The sequence below is a fragment of the Salvelinus namaycush genome, chromosome 8 (genome assembly GCF_016432855.1).
Source record: "Salvelinus namaycush isolate Seneca chromosome 8, SaNama_1.0, whole genome shotgun sequence".
Lineage (NCBI taxonomy): Eukaryota > Metazoa > Chordata > Actinopteri > Salmoniformes > Salmonidae > Salvelinus > Salvelinus namaycush.
The window spans coordinates 24,985,432-25,002,387 of NC_052314.1; positions in this window are offsets into that span (position 1 = coordinate 24,985,432).

Here is a 16,956-nt window from a genome sequence, read left to right on the forward strand (position 1 = left end):
CGCGTCCTCAGAGCATGCACAGACCAGCTGGCTGGTGTGTTTACAGACATATTCAATCTCTCCTTATCCCAGTCTGCTGTCCCCACTTGCTTCAAGATGGCCACTACTGTTCCTGTACCCAAGAATGCAAAGGTAACTGACTAAATTACTATCGCCCCGTAGCACTCACTTCTGTCATCATGAAGTGCTTTGAGAGACTAGTCAAGGATCATATCACCTCCACCTTGCCTGTCACCCTAGACCCACTTCAATTTTCTTACAGCCCCAATAGGTCCACAGACAATGCATTCACCATCACACTGCCCTATCCCATCTGGACACGAGGAATACCTATGTAAGAATGCTGTTCATTGACTATAGCTCAGCATTCAACACCATAGTACCCTCCAAGCTCATCATTAAACTTGAGGCCCTGGGTCTAAACCCCACCCTGTGCAATTGGGTCCTGGACTTTCTGACGGGCCGCCCCCAGGTTGTGAATGTAAGAAACAACACCTCCACTTTGCTGATCCTCAACACTGGGGCCCCACAAGGGTGCGTGCTCAGCCCCCTCCTGTACTCCCTGTTCACCCATGACTGCGTGGCCAAGCACGCCTCCAACTCAATCATCAAGTCTGCAGACGACAACATTAGTCGGCTTGATTACCAACAACAACGAGACAGCCTAAAGGGAGGAGGTGAGGGCACTCGGAGTGTTGTGTCAGGAAAACAACCTCTCACTCAACGTCAACAAAACCTAAGGAGATGATTGTGGACTTCAGGAAACAGCAGAGGGAGCAACCCCCTATCCACATCGATGGGACAGCAGTGGAGAAGGTGGAAAGTTTTAAGTTCCTTGGCGTACACATCACTGACAAGCTGAAAAGGTCCATCCGCACAGACAGTGTGGTGAAGAAGGCACAACAGTGCCTCTTCAACCTCAAGGAGGCTGAAGAAATTTGGCTTGTCACCTAAAACCCCCACAAACTTTTACAGATGCACAATTGAGAGCAACCTGTCGGGCTGTATCATCGTCTGGTACAACAACTGCACCGCCAACAACCGCAGTCTGCCCTCCAGGACTCCTACAGCACCCGATGTCACAGGAAGGCCAAAAAGATTATCAAGAACAACAACCACCCGAGTGACTGCCTGTTCATTCCGTTATCATCCAGAAGGCTAGGTCAGTACAGGTGCATCAAAGCTGGGACGAGAGACTGAAAAACCACATCTCAAGGCCATCAGACAGTTAAATAGCCATCATTAGCACAGAGAGGCTGCTGCCTATATACACTGACTTGAAATCATTGGCCACTTTAATAAATGGAACACTAGTCACTTTAATAATGTCACTTTAATAATGTTTACATATCTTGCATTACTCATCTCATATATACAGTATATACTGTATTCTATACTATTCTACTGTATCTTAGTCTATGCCTCTGACATTGCTCGTCCATATATATTCTTAATTCCAATTCCATACTTAGATTTGTGTGTATTGGGTACATGTTTTGAAATTGTTAGAAATTACTTGTTAGATATTGCTGCACTGTCAGAACTAGAAGCACAAGCATTTCGCTACACCCGCAATAAATCAAATTGAATTTGCGGAGGAACCTGCAATTTTGGGGGGGAGTATGACTGTGAGAAGGTCAGTTCTGGTGATGGAAATTCTACTCCAAAATGAATAAAAATAAAATGGTCCATATTATCAGGCAGGTGTGCTATTTAGCAATAAGCATTATCACCTGATCAAATCAAATTGTATTTCACCTTACAGTGAAATGCTTACTTACAAGCCCTTAACCAACAATGCAGTTTAAAATAAAATACCTAAAAAAAAAATAGACGGTAACTTTACAAGTAAAGTTGGTGGGGCTAGCTAAAGCTCTTTAAACGTTTGTTTGTGGTAGTGAAAGACGTGTAAAAATGCCATTTTAATTTCCCATTGAAAGTCAGTAGATTTGGTCAGAAGTTGTGGTCGGTAGTAGTGGTCAGTAGTTATGTGGTTCAGTAGTTGTGGTCAAAAGTTGTTTGGGTATGGTTAGTAGTTAAATGTGTGATCAGAGTTTGTGTGGTCAGAAGTTGTATTGTTGTGGTTTGTAATTGTGTGGTTGAGGTCAGGAGTTGTGTGGATGTAGACACTAGATCTGGTCAGAATTTGTTTGATTGCGGTCAGAAGATATGTGGTTGAGGTATGTCATTGTGTGATTGTGGTCACTAGATGTAGTGAAAGAAGTGGTGTGGTTGAGGTCAGAAGTTGTGTGGTTGAGGTCAGAAGTTGTGGACAGTAGTTATGTGGTTCAGTAGTTATGTGGCTCAGTAGTTGTGTGGTTGTGGTAAAATGTTGTGTGGTTATTGTAAGTAGTTAGATGTGTGGTCAGAAGTTTTGTGGTCAGAAGTTGTGTGGTTGTGGTATGTAATTGTGTGGTTGTGGTCACTAGATATGGTCAGAAGTTGTACAATTGATATCAGAAGTTCTGTGGTTGTGGTCACTAGATGTGGTAAGCAGTTGGGTGGTTGCGGTCAGAAGTTAACCTCTCTGCGCTACGGATCCCTTTAGCGGAATCATTTTCCTAAACAACCGCTGAATTGCAGGGCGCAAAATATTACTAAAAATATTTATAATCATGCAATCACAAGTGAAATATACCAAAACACAGTTTAGCTTGTTGTTAATCCACCTATCGTGTCAGATTTTGAAAATATGCTTTACAGCGAAAGCAATCCAAGCTTTTGTGAGTGTATCAATCAATGCTAGAACAGCTAGCCCCAAATTAGCATGGTCACGAAAGTCAGAAAAACAATAAAATTAATCGCTTACCTTTGATTATCTTCGGATGTTTGCACTCACGAGACTCCCAGTTACACAATAAATGTTATTTTTGTTCGATAAATATTACTTTTATAACAAAAAAACGCCATTTGGGTTGCGCGTTATGTTCAGAAAACTACAGCCTCGTTCCGTTCGACAAAAATTCCAAAAAGTATCCGTAATGTTCGTAGAAACATGTCAAATGTTTTTTATAATCAATCCTCAGGTTGTTTTTAACATACATAATCGATAATATTTCAACCGGACCGTAACCTATTCTTTAAAAGAGAGAAAGAAAATGGAGAGCTACCCCTCTCGTGCGCAGGAACTAATCAAAGGACACCTGACTAGTTTTGAAAAATCTCGCTCATTTTTCAAAATAAAAGCCTGAAACTATGTCTAAAGCCTGGTCACAGCCTGAGGAAGCCATTGGAAAAGGAATCTGGTTGATACCCCTTTAAATGGAAGAAAGACGGGAAATGAAACACAGATTGAAAGAAAAAAAAAACACTTCCGGGTTAGATTTCCTCAGGTTTTCGCCTGCGAAATCTGTTTTGTTATACCCACAGACAATATTTTGACAGTTTTCGAAACTTTGGAGTGTTTTCTATCCTAATCTGTAAATTATATGCATATTCTACGATCTGGACCTGAGAAATAGTCAGTTTACCTTGGGAACGTTATTTTTTTTTTAATTAAAAAATCTGACCCCTAGCGTCAAGAAGTTTTTAAGTGGTTGATATCAGGAGTTATGCGGATATGGTCAGAAATTGTGCTGTTGTGGTCAGAAGTTATGTGGTTGAGGTATGTAATTGTGTGGCTGTGTTCAGAAGTTGTGCTGTTGAGGCCAAAAGTTGTGCGGTTGAGGTCAAAAGTTGTGCGGTTGAGGTCAGAAGTTGTGTGGTTGCTGTCAAAAGTTGTGTGGTTGTGGTATGTAATTGTGTGGTTGTTGTCACTAGATATGGTAAGCAGTTGTGTTGTTGTTGTCAGAAGTTGTAAAGTTGTAGTATGTAATAGTGTTAGTGGTCAAAACGGCAGCTGTTTGGGAAAGTTTGAAAAACACGTGGTAATGCAGTTACAAAAACAGTTGTACCGTAAGTTCCATATTGAATATTTTGATTCTGCGAACAGCTATGAATAGCAGAGAAATAGACGAATATCCCATATGCTCTGATTTTTTTGTCTAACTTGTTGCAGTAGTGGTCAAAACGGACGTTGTTTGCAAAAATGTTACAGAAAATGTTGTTGATGCGGTTACTTAAGCTGCAGTAAATATTGATCCGAATATCATCAACTCCAGATTTGAGTAGCAGAGAAATAGACGAAGCTGGTAAACCTGAAATATTTTGTCTAAGTGGTTGCAAAGTGGAATTATTAGCTGATTTGTGTCAAAAGTTGCATGATTTCACTTACAGAGAATGTCAGTTGGGAGTGATGATGTCACAATGGAGAGCCTTAGAATCTTGAGAAATCCCATGAAAGCAGATGGAGGAGAAAAATGGGACAAGAAAGTGAATAACGGAAAAAGTATAACAGATATCAAAAAGTTGTATACAAGCAACTCGATTGAGACCGTTTAGGAATTTTGGAAGTTGGAACGGCATTTCTAACTTAAATGGTGTAGGAGGAGTCTCTCTTTTCTCTCCTAGCAACGGTTCTGTTTTGGAATCTCATTATTGACACAGAGAGCTTTTAGCAAAGAGCAGGCGAGGGGTTACTTAAATTTCTCTCCGTTGAGAACGGTACACCCAATATAAAAAACATTTCCGCATTTGACAAGCAGAGAAGTAGAGGAAGATTTCAATCCAAAAGTATTTGTTTTAGTGGTCAAAATAATAGTTGTTTGTAAAGTAATGAATTTCCTTGCTTCTGACATGATTTACAGACACTTGAAAGACAGGCGATGGGTTATGAAAATGGCTCGAGTGGAGGTAATATGGTCACCACAACAGCCATACTCATGGATACCATTTTTATTTCTCTACGTGCAGTTTGAAGGAAGTTGAAGGTAGTTTCTGGAGTAATTGCTAACTAGCACAACGACTGGAAGTCTTTGGAAGATATCCTCCAAACACTGGCTTCGAGGGCATTATCACTTTTATACAATGGGTTAACGTTACCAACACATTCAAATAATGATTGACATATTTTCATTAATTAAGTTATTTTGATGAATTTATTCATACTGTTTAATCCTTCCACAAGATACAATCCCAACACAAATCTAGGGTTGCTACCCAAGCCGGCTGGTCGTTCATTCTATCGGTTCGGTTGCTAGAAATGCGACCCAGTCGCTCAGTCTTTTTGTTCTGTATCTATGGACACCACCCAGTCATTTGTTCTAAATGTTCCTTTGCCATATTAGCTGGCAACGTTCTTATCCCTTGCTTGCTAGTTAGCCAACTATGGGTGTATTTCCGAGGAGAGACGAAAACACCCGAGGTTCCCCGAGAATCATCATCGACGGGTGAGTTGGATAGTCCTGAGCCTATGCAACTCGGAAGAGCTAGGTTATCGGTTGGGGAACGCTCACGTAGGCTGAGTTAAAACTGTCGTCTGTACTGTGGAGGGGCAGGACATTATATAGCTACCTGCCCTGTCAGGAAAGCCTTGTCTCTGGTGGGTACAAGTACTCTGGTGAGCCAGACTGGGACTTCCCTAAATCCCATCACCCTCACTCCTTTTTTGTGCTTTTGCTGTGGGGAGACCAATCTAAGTCTCGCCGAGTGCTCATTGACTCTGTGGCTGATGAAAGTTTTATGGATGCTACTATTGTTTCTGAACTTGGTATTCCCACTCAACCCCTCTCTGTCCCCATGGATGCAAGGGAACTGGACAGCCGCTCAATTTGAAGAGTCGCCCATAGTACAGTGCCCGTTCATATACGGGTTTCAGGAAACCACAGTGAGACCATACAGTTCCTCCTCATTGCATCTCCCCATGTTCCTGTTGTCTTGGGATTTTCCTGGCTCCAAAAACACAACCCTGTTATTGACTGAACCACAAGCTCCATCCTGGGTTGGAGCCCCTTTGGCCATTCCCACTGTCTTAAAGCAGCACAGCTGTCCCTGAGACGTCCTCCTCAGGGCGTTAGCAAGGCTTTGGATGTCACTGCCATTCCCACTGAATACCATGACCTCCTGGCAGTTTTCAGTAAGGCACATGCTACTTCTCTTCCCCCACACCATCCTTATGATTGTGCCATTAATCTCCTCCCAGGCACCAAACCACCTCGTAGTTGGCTGTATTCTCTATCCAGGCCCGGTGACCAAGGCCATGGAGGAATACATAGAGGAGTCTCTGGCTACTGGAGGCGTCCGTCGTTCTGCATCTCCTGCCGGCGCAGGGTTTTTCTTTGTGGAGAAGAAGGACAAGACCCTGCGTCCGTGCATTGACTACCGGGGTCTGAATGACATTACGATTAAGAATCGTTATCCCCCTACCACTCCTCTCCTCGGCTTTTTAACCTCTCCAGGGGGCCACCATTTCTTTCAAGCTGGACCTTCGGAATGCCTACCACCTGGTTTGGATACGCGAAGGAGACAGCATTCAACACAGCCAGTGGACATTATGAGTACCAGGTCATGCTGTTTGGACTTTACCAGGCTCTGGTAAACGATGTGCTCCGGGGCATGCTAAACCGTTTTGTGTTCGTCTACCTTGACGAGATCCTGGTTTTCTCCCGGTCTGTCCAAGAACATGTTCTTCATGTCAGACAGGTCCTTCAGCGCCTCCTGGAGAACCAATTGTTCGTGAAAGCCGAGAAGTGTGAGTTCCACCGCTCGTCAATCTCCTTTCTGGGATATGTCATCGCTGAGGGAAATGTCCAAATGGATCCTGGAAAAGTGAAAGCAGTGGTAGATTGGCCTCAACCTACATCCAGGGTGCAGTTACAACGCTTCCTGGGTTTCGCTAACTTCTACCGTAATTTCATTCAGGGCTACAGTACCCTGGCGGCCCCCCTCTCTGCACTCACCTCTCCCAAAGTACCATTCACATGGTCTCCAGCTGTCGACAGAGCCTTTGTGGACCTGAAGCATCGGTTCACCACAGCACCCATCCTCGTCCATCCGGACCTATCCCGTCAATTTGTGGTGGAGGTTGATGCTTCTGACGTTGGAGTGGGGGCCATCCTGTCCAAGCGATCTGCCCAGGACCAAAACCTTCATCCATGTGCCTTCCTGTCCCATCATCTCAATCCTGCAGAGAGGAACTACGATGTAGGCAACCAAGAACTCCTGGCGGTCAAGATGGTGTTGGAAGAGGGGAGGCACTGGCTGGAAGGAGCAGAACAGCCATTCTTGGTCTGGACCGACCATAAAAATGTGGAATATCGCCGTACAGCCAAGCGCCTTAACTCCAGCCTGGCCCGGTGGGCTCTCTTGTTTACAAGACTCAACTTCACCATTTCCTACCACCCAGGGTCCAAAAAAGTGAAGCCTGACGCCCTCTCCTGCCTCTACTGTTCCTCTGCCACACCCTCGGTCTCCAAAACCATTCTCCCTAACTCATGCCTTGCAGCCTCAGTGGGTTGGGGGATTGAGACTGGTTTGCAAGGCACAACATTCCCAGCCTGGACCTGAAGGGGGCCCGGCTAACCGGCTGTTTGTCCCTAACTCAGTCCGGTCCTGGGTCCTGGAATGGGCTCATTCCACCAGGCTGACCTGTCATCCAGGTTCCCGCCGTACCCTAGCATTCCTCCTCCACTGTTTCTGGTGGCCCACAATGGTTCCTGACGTCTCTGCCTTCATCGCCGCGTGCACAGTGTGTGCTCAGAATAAGACTCCACGGCAAGCTCCTTCTAACCTTCCACAGCCACTACCGGTCCCTCATCGTCCCTGGTCCCATATCTTTCTGGACTTTGTCACTGGGCTGCCCCCATCTGATGGCAACACCGTCATTCTGACGGATTGGTTCTCAAAGGCCGCTCATTTCATCCCTCTCCCCAAACTTCCCTCTGCCAAGGAAACGGCCCAGCTCATGATGCAGCATGTCTTCCAGATCCATGGACTCCCAGTGGATATGGTTTCCAACCGGGGTCCTCAGGTCTGGAAGGCGTTCTGCACCCTTATTGGGGTGTCGGCCAGCCTATCCTCCAGATTCCATCCCCAATCTAACGGCCAGTCGGAGCGAGCTAACCAGGACCTAGAGACAACCCTAAGATGTCTGATCTCAGCCAACCCCACTACCTGGAGCCGACAACTGGTCTGGGTGGAGTATGCCTGGAACAACCTTCCCTGTTCAGCCACGGGACTCTCCCCCTTTGAGTGCTCCATGGGGTACCAGCCTCCACTCTTATAAGAACAAGAACCAGAAGTCAACGAACCCTCTGCCCAGATGTTTGTCTGCCTCTGTCGACATACCTGGAGAAGAGCTCGGGTAACACTTCTCAAGACCAACTCCAGGTATCATCAACAAGCGGACCGCCGCCGGACTCCAGCTCCCCGCTACCAAATCAAAATCAAATCAAGTTTATTTTATATAGCCCTTCGTACATTAGCTAATATCTCGAAGTGCTGTACAGAAACCCAGCCTAAAACCCCAAACAGCAAGCAATGCAGGTGTAGAAGCACGGTGGCTAGGAAAAACTCCCTAGAAAGGCCAAAACCTAGGAAGAAACCTAGAGAGGAACCAGGCTATGAGGGGTGGCCAGTCCTCTTCTGGCTGTGCCGGGTGGAGATTATAACAGAACATGGCCAAGATGTTCAAAATGTTCATAAATGACAAGCATGGTCAAATAATAATCAGGAATAAATGTCAGTTGGCTTTTCATAGCCGATCATTAAGAGTTGAAAACAGCAGGTCTGGGACAGGTAGGGGTTCCATAACCGCAGGCAGAACAGTTGAAACTGGAACAGCAGCAAGGCCAGGTGGACTGGGGACAGCAAGGAGTCATCATGCCCGGTAGTCCTGACGTATGGTCCTAGGGCTCAGGTCCTCCGAGAGAGAGAAAGAAAGAGAGAAGGAGAGAATTAGAGAGAGCATACTTAAATTCACACAGGACACTGGATAAGACAGGAGAAGTACTCCAGATATAACCAACTGACCCTAGCCCCCCGACACATAAACTACTGCAGCATAAATACTGGAGGCTGAGACAGGAGGGGTCAGGAGACACTGTGGCCCCATCCGATGATACCCCCAGACAGGGCCAAACAGGAAGGATATAACCCCACCCACTTTGCCAAAGCACAGCCCCCGCACCACTAGAGGGATATCTCAACCACCAACTTACCATCCTGAGACAAGGCCGAGTATAGCCCACAAAGATCTCCACCACAGCACAAACCAAGGGGGGGCGCCAACCCAGACAGGAAGATCACGTCAGTAACTCAACCCACTCAAGTGACGCACCCCTCCTAGGGACGGCATGAAAGAGCACCAGTAAGCCAGTGACTCAGCCCCTGTAATAGGGTTAGAGGCAGAGAATCCCAGTGGAGAGAGGGGAACCGGCCAGGCAGAGACAGCAAGGGCGGTTCGTTGTTCCAGAGCCTTTCCGTTCACCTTCACACTCCTGGGCCAGACTACACTCAATCATATGACCTACTGAAGAGATAAGTCTTCAGTAAAGACTTAAAGGTTGAGACCGAGTCTGCGTCTCTCACATGGGTAGGCAGACCATTCCATAAAAATGGAGATCTATAGGAAAAAGCCCTGCCTTCAGCTGTTTGCTTAGAAATTCTAGGGACAATTAGGAGGCCTGCGTCTTGTGACCGTAGCGTACGTGTAGGTATGTACGGCAGGACCAACTCGGAAAGATAGGTAGGAGCAAGCCCATGTAACGCTTTATAGGTTAACAGTAAAACCTTGAAATCAGCCCTTGCCTTAACAGGAAGCCAGTGTAGGGAAGCTAGCACTGGAGTAATATGATCAAATTTCTTGGTTCTAGTCAGGATTCTAGCAGCCGTATTTAGCACTAACTGAAGTTTATTTAGTGCTTTATCCGGGTAGCCGGAAAGTAGAGCATTGCAGTAGTCTAACCTAGAAGTAACAAATGCATGGATTAATTTTTCTGCATCATTTTTGGACAGAAAATTTCTGATTTTTGCAATGTTACGTAGATGGAAAAAAGCTGTCCTTGAAACAGTCTTGATATGTTCGTCAAAAGAGAGATCAGGGTCCAGAGTAACGCCGAGGTCCTTCACAGTTTTATTTGAGACGACTTTACAACCATCAAGATTAATTGTCAGATTTAACAGAAGATCTCTTTGTTTCTTGGGATCTAGAACAAGCATCTCTGTTTTGTCTGAGTTTAAAAGTAGAAAGTTTTCAGCCATCCACTTCCTTATGTCTGAAACACAGGCTTCTAGCGAGGGCAATTTTGGGGCTTCACCATGTTTCATTGAAATGTACAGCTGTGTGTCATCCGCATAGCAGTGAAAGTTAACATTATGTTTTCGAATGACATCCCCAAGAGGTAACATATATAGTGAAAACAATAGTGGTCCTAAAACGGAACCTTGAGGAACACCGAAATGTACAGTTGATTTGTCAGAGGACAAACCATTCACAGAGACAAACTGATATCTTTCCGACAGATAAGATCTAAACCAGGCCAGAACTTGTCCGTGTAGACCAATTTGGGTTTCCAGTCTCTCCAAAAGAATGTGGTGATCGATGGTGTCAAAGGCAGCACTAAGGTCTAGTAGCACGAGGACAGATGCAGAGCCTCGGTCTGACGCCATTAAAAGGTAATTTACCACCTTCCCAAGTGCAGTCTCAGTGCTATGATGGGGTCTAAAACCAGACTGAAGCATTTCGTATACATTGTTTGTCTTCAGGAAGGCAGTGAGTTGCTGCGCAACAGCTTTTTCTAAAATGTTTGAGAGGAATGGAAGATTCGATATAGGCCGATAGTTTTTTATATTTTCTGGGTCAAGGTTTGGCTTTTTCAAGAGAGGCTTTATTACTGCCACTTTTAGTGAGTTTGGTACACATCCGGTGGATAGAGAGCCGTTTATTATGTTCAACATAGGAGGGCCAAGCACATGAAGCAGCTCTTTCAGTAGTTTAGTTGGAATAGGATCCAGTATGCAGCTTGAAGGTTTAGAGGCCATGATTATTTTCATCATTGTGTCAAGAGATATAGTACTAAAACACTTAAGTGTCTCTCCCGATCCCAGGCCCTGGCAGAGCTGTGCAGATCCAGGACAGCTAAGCCCTGGAGGAATACGCAGATTTAAAGAGGAGTCCGTAATTTGCTTTCTAATGATCATGATCTTTTCCTCAAAGAAGTTCATGAATTTATTACTGCTGAAGTGAAAGCCATCCTCTCTTGGGGAATGCTGCTTTTTAGTTAGCTTTGCAACAGTATCAAAAATAAATTTTGGATTGTTCTTATTTTCCTCAATTAAGTTGGAAAAGTAGGATGATCGAGCAGCAGTGAGGGCTCTTCGATACTGCATGGTACTGTCTTTCCAAGCTAGTCGGAAGACTTCCAGTTTGGTGTGGCGCCATTTCCGTTCCAATTTTCTGGAAGCTTGCTTCAGAGCTCGGGTATTTTCTGTATACCAGGGAGCTAGTTTCTTATGACAAATGTTTTTCGTTTTTAGGGGTGCAACTGCATCTAGGGTATTGCGCAAGGTTAAATTGAGTTCCTCAGTTAGGTGGTTAACTGATTTTTGTCCTCTGACGTCCTTGGGTAGGCAGAAGGAGAAAAAAGGGCATCAAGGAATTTTTGTGTTGTCTGAGAATTTATAGCACGACTTTTGATGCTCCTTGGTTGGGGTCTGAGCAGATTATTTGTTGCGATTGCAAACGTAATAAAATGGTGGTCCGATAGTCCAGGATTATGAGGAAAAACATTAAGATCTACAACATTTATTCCATGGGACAAAACTAGGTCCAGAGTATGACTGTGGCAGTGAGTAGTACCACATTGGGCAGAGGGTATATGGCTGTCCACATGGGACCTGCCCCTTCGGGTAGAGTCCTGCAAACTGTCCCCCCATTTCATTGGTCCTTTTCCCATCTCTAGAGTCCTTAGTTCCACTGCTGTCTGTCTCTTGTTACCTCGTACCTTCCGTATTCACCCTACTTTACATGGGTCTAGGATTAAGCCCATGTCTCACAGTCCTTTGTCTTCTGTCACCAGACCCACCCGTGTCATTGATAGCCATTCAGCATACACTGTGAAATGCCTCCTGGGTGTTCGACCACAGGGCAGGGGTTTCCAGTACCTGGTTGACTCGGAGGGTTACAGCCCAAAGGAGAGGTGCTGGGTTCCCGCTAGAGACATCCTGGATCCAGCCCTCATCGCCAACTTCCACTGCCGAGTCCAGGTAGGACGCCAGGTGGCGCCCCTAGAGAGGGGGGGTACTGTCACACCCTGATCTGGTTCACATGTCCTTGATTGTCTCCACCCCCTCCAGGCGTCTCTTATTATACCCAGTGTATATATCCCTGTGTTTCCTGTCTCTCTGTGCCAGTTCGTCTTGTTTGCCAAGTCAACCAGCGTTTTTCCTTGCTCCTATTTTTCCCAGTCTCTGTTTCTAGTCTTCCTGGTTTCGACCCTTGCCTGTCCTGACTCCGTACCCACCTGCCTGACCACTCTGCTTGTTCTGACTACCAGTCTGCCTATCCCCTTGTACTGTTTTGGACTCGGATCTGGTTTCTGACCCCTGCCTGGCCTGACCTTGAGACTGCCTATCGTCTGGTATTGTTTGGACTCTGACCTGGTTTATGAACTCTCGTCTGTCCCCAACCTGCCTTTGCCTACTCCGTTTTTTTAGGATCCCCATTAGCTGTTGCAAAAGCAACAGCTACTCTTCCTGGGGTCCACACAAAACATTAAACATGACATAATACAGAACATTGATAAGAACAGCTCAAGGAAAGAACTACATTAAAAAAAATGAAAGGCACCCGTTGTGGCGTTTGCCATGAGGTGTTGATTTATCTGTTTTTTGAAACCAGGTTTGCTGTTTATTTGAGCAATATGAGATAATTTGAGCAATAATGGCTCTGTTTAATAATGTACATTTTCTTGAATTTGTTCTGGATTTGGGGACTGTGAAAAGACCCCTGGTGGTATGTCAGTTGGGGTAAGTGTGTGTCAGAGCTGTGTGTAAGTTGACCATGCAAACAATTTGGGATTTTCAACACATTAATGTTTCTTATAAAAATAAGTGATGCAGCCAGTCTCTCCTCAACTCTTATCCAAGAGCATGCTGTTAGGTATGCGTAACTGGCTATAAGGGAGTCAGGCGCAGGAGAGCAGAAGTTGGGTAGCCAAAGGAGCCTTTTATTTCGGCGAACAAAACACACAGCACTAAGAACACTAAATACAATATGGGTTGACATAACCCAGTGCAAACCAGTCTAGCGTGCATATACACGAAACAACAAACAATTCCACACACAGACATGGGGGGGAACAGAAGGTTATATACACGTCTAATACTGAGGGAATTGAAACCAGGTGTGTAGGAAAACAAGACAAGACAAATGGAAAAATGAAAGGTGGATCGGCGATGGCTAGAAAGCCGGTGACGTTGACCGCTGAACGCCGCCCGAACAAGGAGAGGAACCGAAAGGTGGATCGGCGGAAGTCGTGACACATGCATAGTATTTATATCAGCCCTCTGATTACAATGAAGAGCAAGACGTGCCGCTCTGTTCTGGTCCAGCTGCAGCTTAAAACTTCTTATGGCTGCAATCCCGGTAACGGGATGATATGACAACAGCCAGTGAAAGTGCAGGTCGCCAAATTCAAAATAACAGAAATCTCATAATTAAAATTCCTCAGACATACATGTTTCTTATACCATTTTAAAGGTAATCTTGTTGTTAATCCCACCAAAGTGTCCGATTTCAAATATGCTTTTCTACGAAAGCACTACAAACGATTATGTTAGGTCACACCAAACCACAATAAGCACAGCCATTTTTCCAGCGAAAGATAGTAGTCACAAAAAGCAGAAATAGAGATAAAATGAATCACTAACCTTTGATGATCTTCATCAGATGACACTCATAGGAAACTTCAGAGTGTTCTCTATCCAATAGTAATAATAATATGCATATATTAGTAACTGGGACTGAGGAGCAGGCCGTTTACTCTGGGCACCTTTCATCCAAGCTACTCAATACTGCCCCTGCAGCCATAAGAAGTTATTAACTATGTCTTTCCTTGCAGCACTGGACCACACGACTTGAGCCTGCAGAACTTGCTTTTTGGAGTGTGGTGTCAAGAAAACAGAGCATGTCTTTATTAAGGACAGACCTCTCCCCGTCTTTATAACCATTGAATCTATATGTTTTGACCATGACAGTTTACAATCTAAGGTAACACCTCAACTTGTTCATCAGCCACACCATTCATTACCAGATTCAGCTGAGGTCTAGTTCTTGATTTGTACCAAATACAATGCTCTTAGTTTTAGAGATGTTCAGGACCAGTTTATTACTGGCCACCCATTCCAAAACAGACTGCAACTCTTTATCAATTTTTTTCAACCAATCATCAGTCATTTGTGTCTGTGCAGTACATGTTGCGTACCCTTCTCTATAAGCATGCTGAAAGTCTATTGTTAATTTGTTTATAGAGAAATAGCACTGTATTTGGTCAAACATATTTTTTCCCAGCAGTTTGCTAAGAGCTGGCAGCAAGCTTATACTGTAGGTCTGCTGTTAGAACCAGTAAAGGCCACTTTACCACTCTTGGGTAATAGCGGAATTAATTTGGCTTCCCTCCAGGCCTGAAGACAAAGACTTTCCTTTAGGCTCAGATTAAAGAAATAATAGGAGTGGCTGGAGTCAGCTACCATCCTCAGTAGCTTTCCATCTAAGTTGTCAATGCCAGGAGGTTTGTCATTATTGATCGATAACAATAATGTTTCCACCTCTCCCTCACCAACTTCACAGAATTCAAATTTGCAATGCTTTTCTTTCAATATTTGTTTTTTTTATGCATGAATACGATGGCTTACTGTTCGTTGTTAGCATTTCCTGCCGAAGTTTGCCCACCTTGCCAATGAAGTAATCATAAAAATAATTGGCAACATCAAATGGTTTTGTGATGAATAAGCCATCTGATTCGATGAGAGATGGAATTGAATTTGGATATATTATGTCCTTGTATTGCTACTGTTGTATCATCAAATTAATTATCTAAGTGAGTTTCAGAAATGGCTAATATATGAATGTTATCTGATGTTAGCAAGTTATTGATTTCATGAACCTTATTTCTAAGGCTACATATATTAATATGGGCTATTTACAGCCCTTTCCTGGGTAGCTTATCAGAGATAGACATAATATGGAAAAGAGCAAACAAAGCAAGAGAAAATAATACATATTCTGCAGTATATTAATCAATGTGTGTGTGTGTGTGTGTGTGTGTGTGTGTGTGTGTGTGTGTGCGTGCGTGCGTGCGTGCGTGCGTGCGTGCGTGCGTGCGTGCGTGCGTGCGTGCGTGTGTGTGTGTGCGTCTGTGCGTGCGTGCGTGCTGCAGGGTTGAAGCTACAAACCCATAGGCTTGGCTCTCTCATCCCCTCCAGGCTTCTGGGAGGGAGGGTGAACAGTGAGCCTGTCATAGCGGATGTAATCAATGTCCCCACGCACTCTGGCAGCTTTCATGGCTGGGATCAGTTCTTTCCTCTTCTGGCGCACAGCTTCAGGATAGTCCTCGTTGAGGAAGATATATGTTCCTCTCAAGTTCTTGGCTCTTTCCAGAACAGCTACTTTGTCCTTAAACCTCAGGAACTTGACCACTATCGGCCTGGGCCTGTCACCTGGGACGGTTTTACAGTCCTATGGGCGCGCTCCAACTGAATCTTCCTGTGGTCCATCTTCAATTTCTCAGAGATCATTTCCCTCACTTTGTCCTCAGACTCCGTTCAGGTCTCATTTGGAGATTCTGCAATTCCGTCCACAACCATGTTGTTCCGCCTTTGTCCCTCAAGTCTGATTTATCAGACACTGTTATCATGGATTCACACACATAACTGATGTCCTCTCTCAATGACTTACTCATCGAGCTGACCCTGGGAGAACTGCAAACTGTTCTCCAGGTCCTGGACCTCTTTGGTCAGGTCTTCCATTCTTTTATTAGTTGAATCCCCCACTATTTGGACAAAACAGTTGAAGCTATTTTCTTGTTGTTGTAGCAACTACTTGTAGAACTATTTATAGTTCGTTTAAAAGATCCTTCACGTGTGATAAGGACACCACTGTCCTCAACGGTACTCCCGTCGGCTTTGGTCTTTGTCATGGTAGCTAGCAACGTAGGTTACGCTGTTACTCTTCGCAGTTCCAGACAGGGTAGGTCACAGGGAAGATTGAAAAACAACAAACAGCAGGGATCTAGACAGCCACAAACCCGGGACAATCCGCGGTCCCAGCCACAGCTGCATTCAAGCCTTCAAGAAAACCCTGCTAGCTTGGTATGCAGCTAGCTAGCAGCTAGGCTAGCTGCAACCCCAAATAGCTCCTCAGACCTGTCGGTTGGCAGGATCACTGGACAGAGACTAGCGGTCCCAGAAACTGATGCCAACTGTGTTGCGGGATCCAAACTAAAAAGTTAGCTAGCTACTAAGAACTTTCCAATACCCTTTCAAAACAACAAACAAACTTTTTCAAAACAACAAAACCAAGCTAAGTGATCACTTGACATGGATACTATCAAACTGTTAATAATTAATATATCCTGCTGTAAATTATCACAATTATGTTCCTTGTTACATTCCAACTATGGTCTGACATTCATGCCTCTATGCCAATTAATCCACCTGCCTATACCATTTACCCAACAAAATTCATCTCTTTTGGATTGATGATAACATTTTCCATTTTACTAACATTACAGCAATGTGATCAGTTTTAATAGCAAGCACTAGAAACAAACAGGAAAGGAGTGACAAAAAGGTGTGATGTCACTAAGGCATCAAACAGCTAATAAACACATCCTCTGTGTGTTTCTTTTTTGTTTCTTTTGTAAAAAAGGGTTAAACCATACATTCCTTTGTGAGTCTCAAACTGCACCTAATATTTCACAATCAAACATGAAACTTTGATTGTGAAATATCTAAACCACTATCCAATCCTTTTCTTGGACCCACCCTGTACACAAACAATGTCACAGCAAGACAGGTGACAACACCTGCTTGTGTAGCAGGCAGAGGACAACGATGACGCAAGTGCACAGATTTTAATTA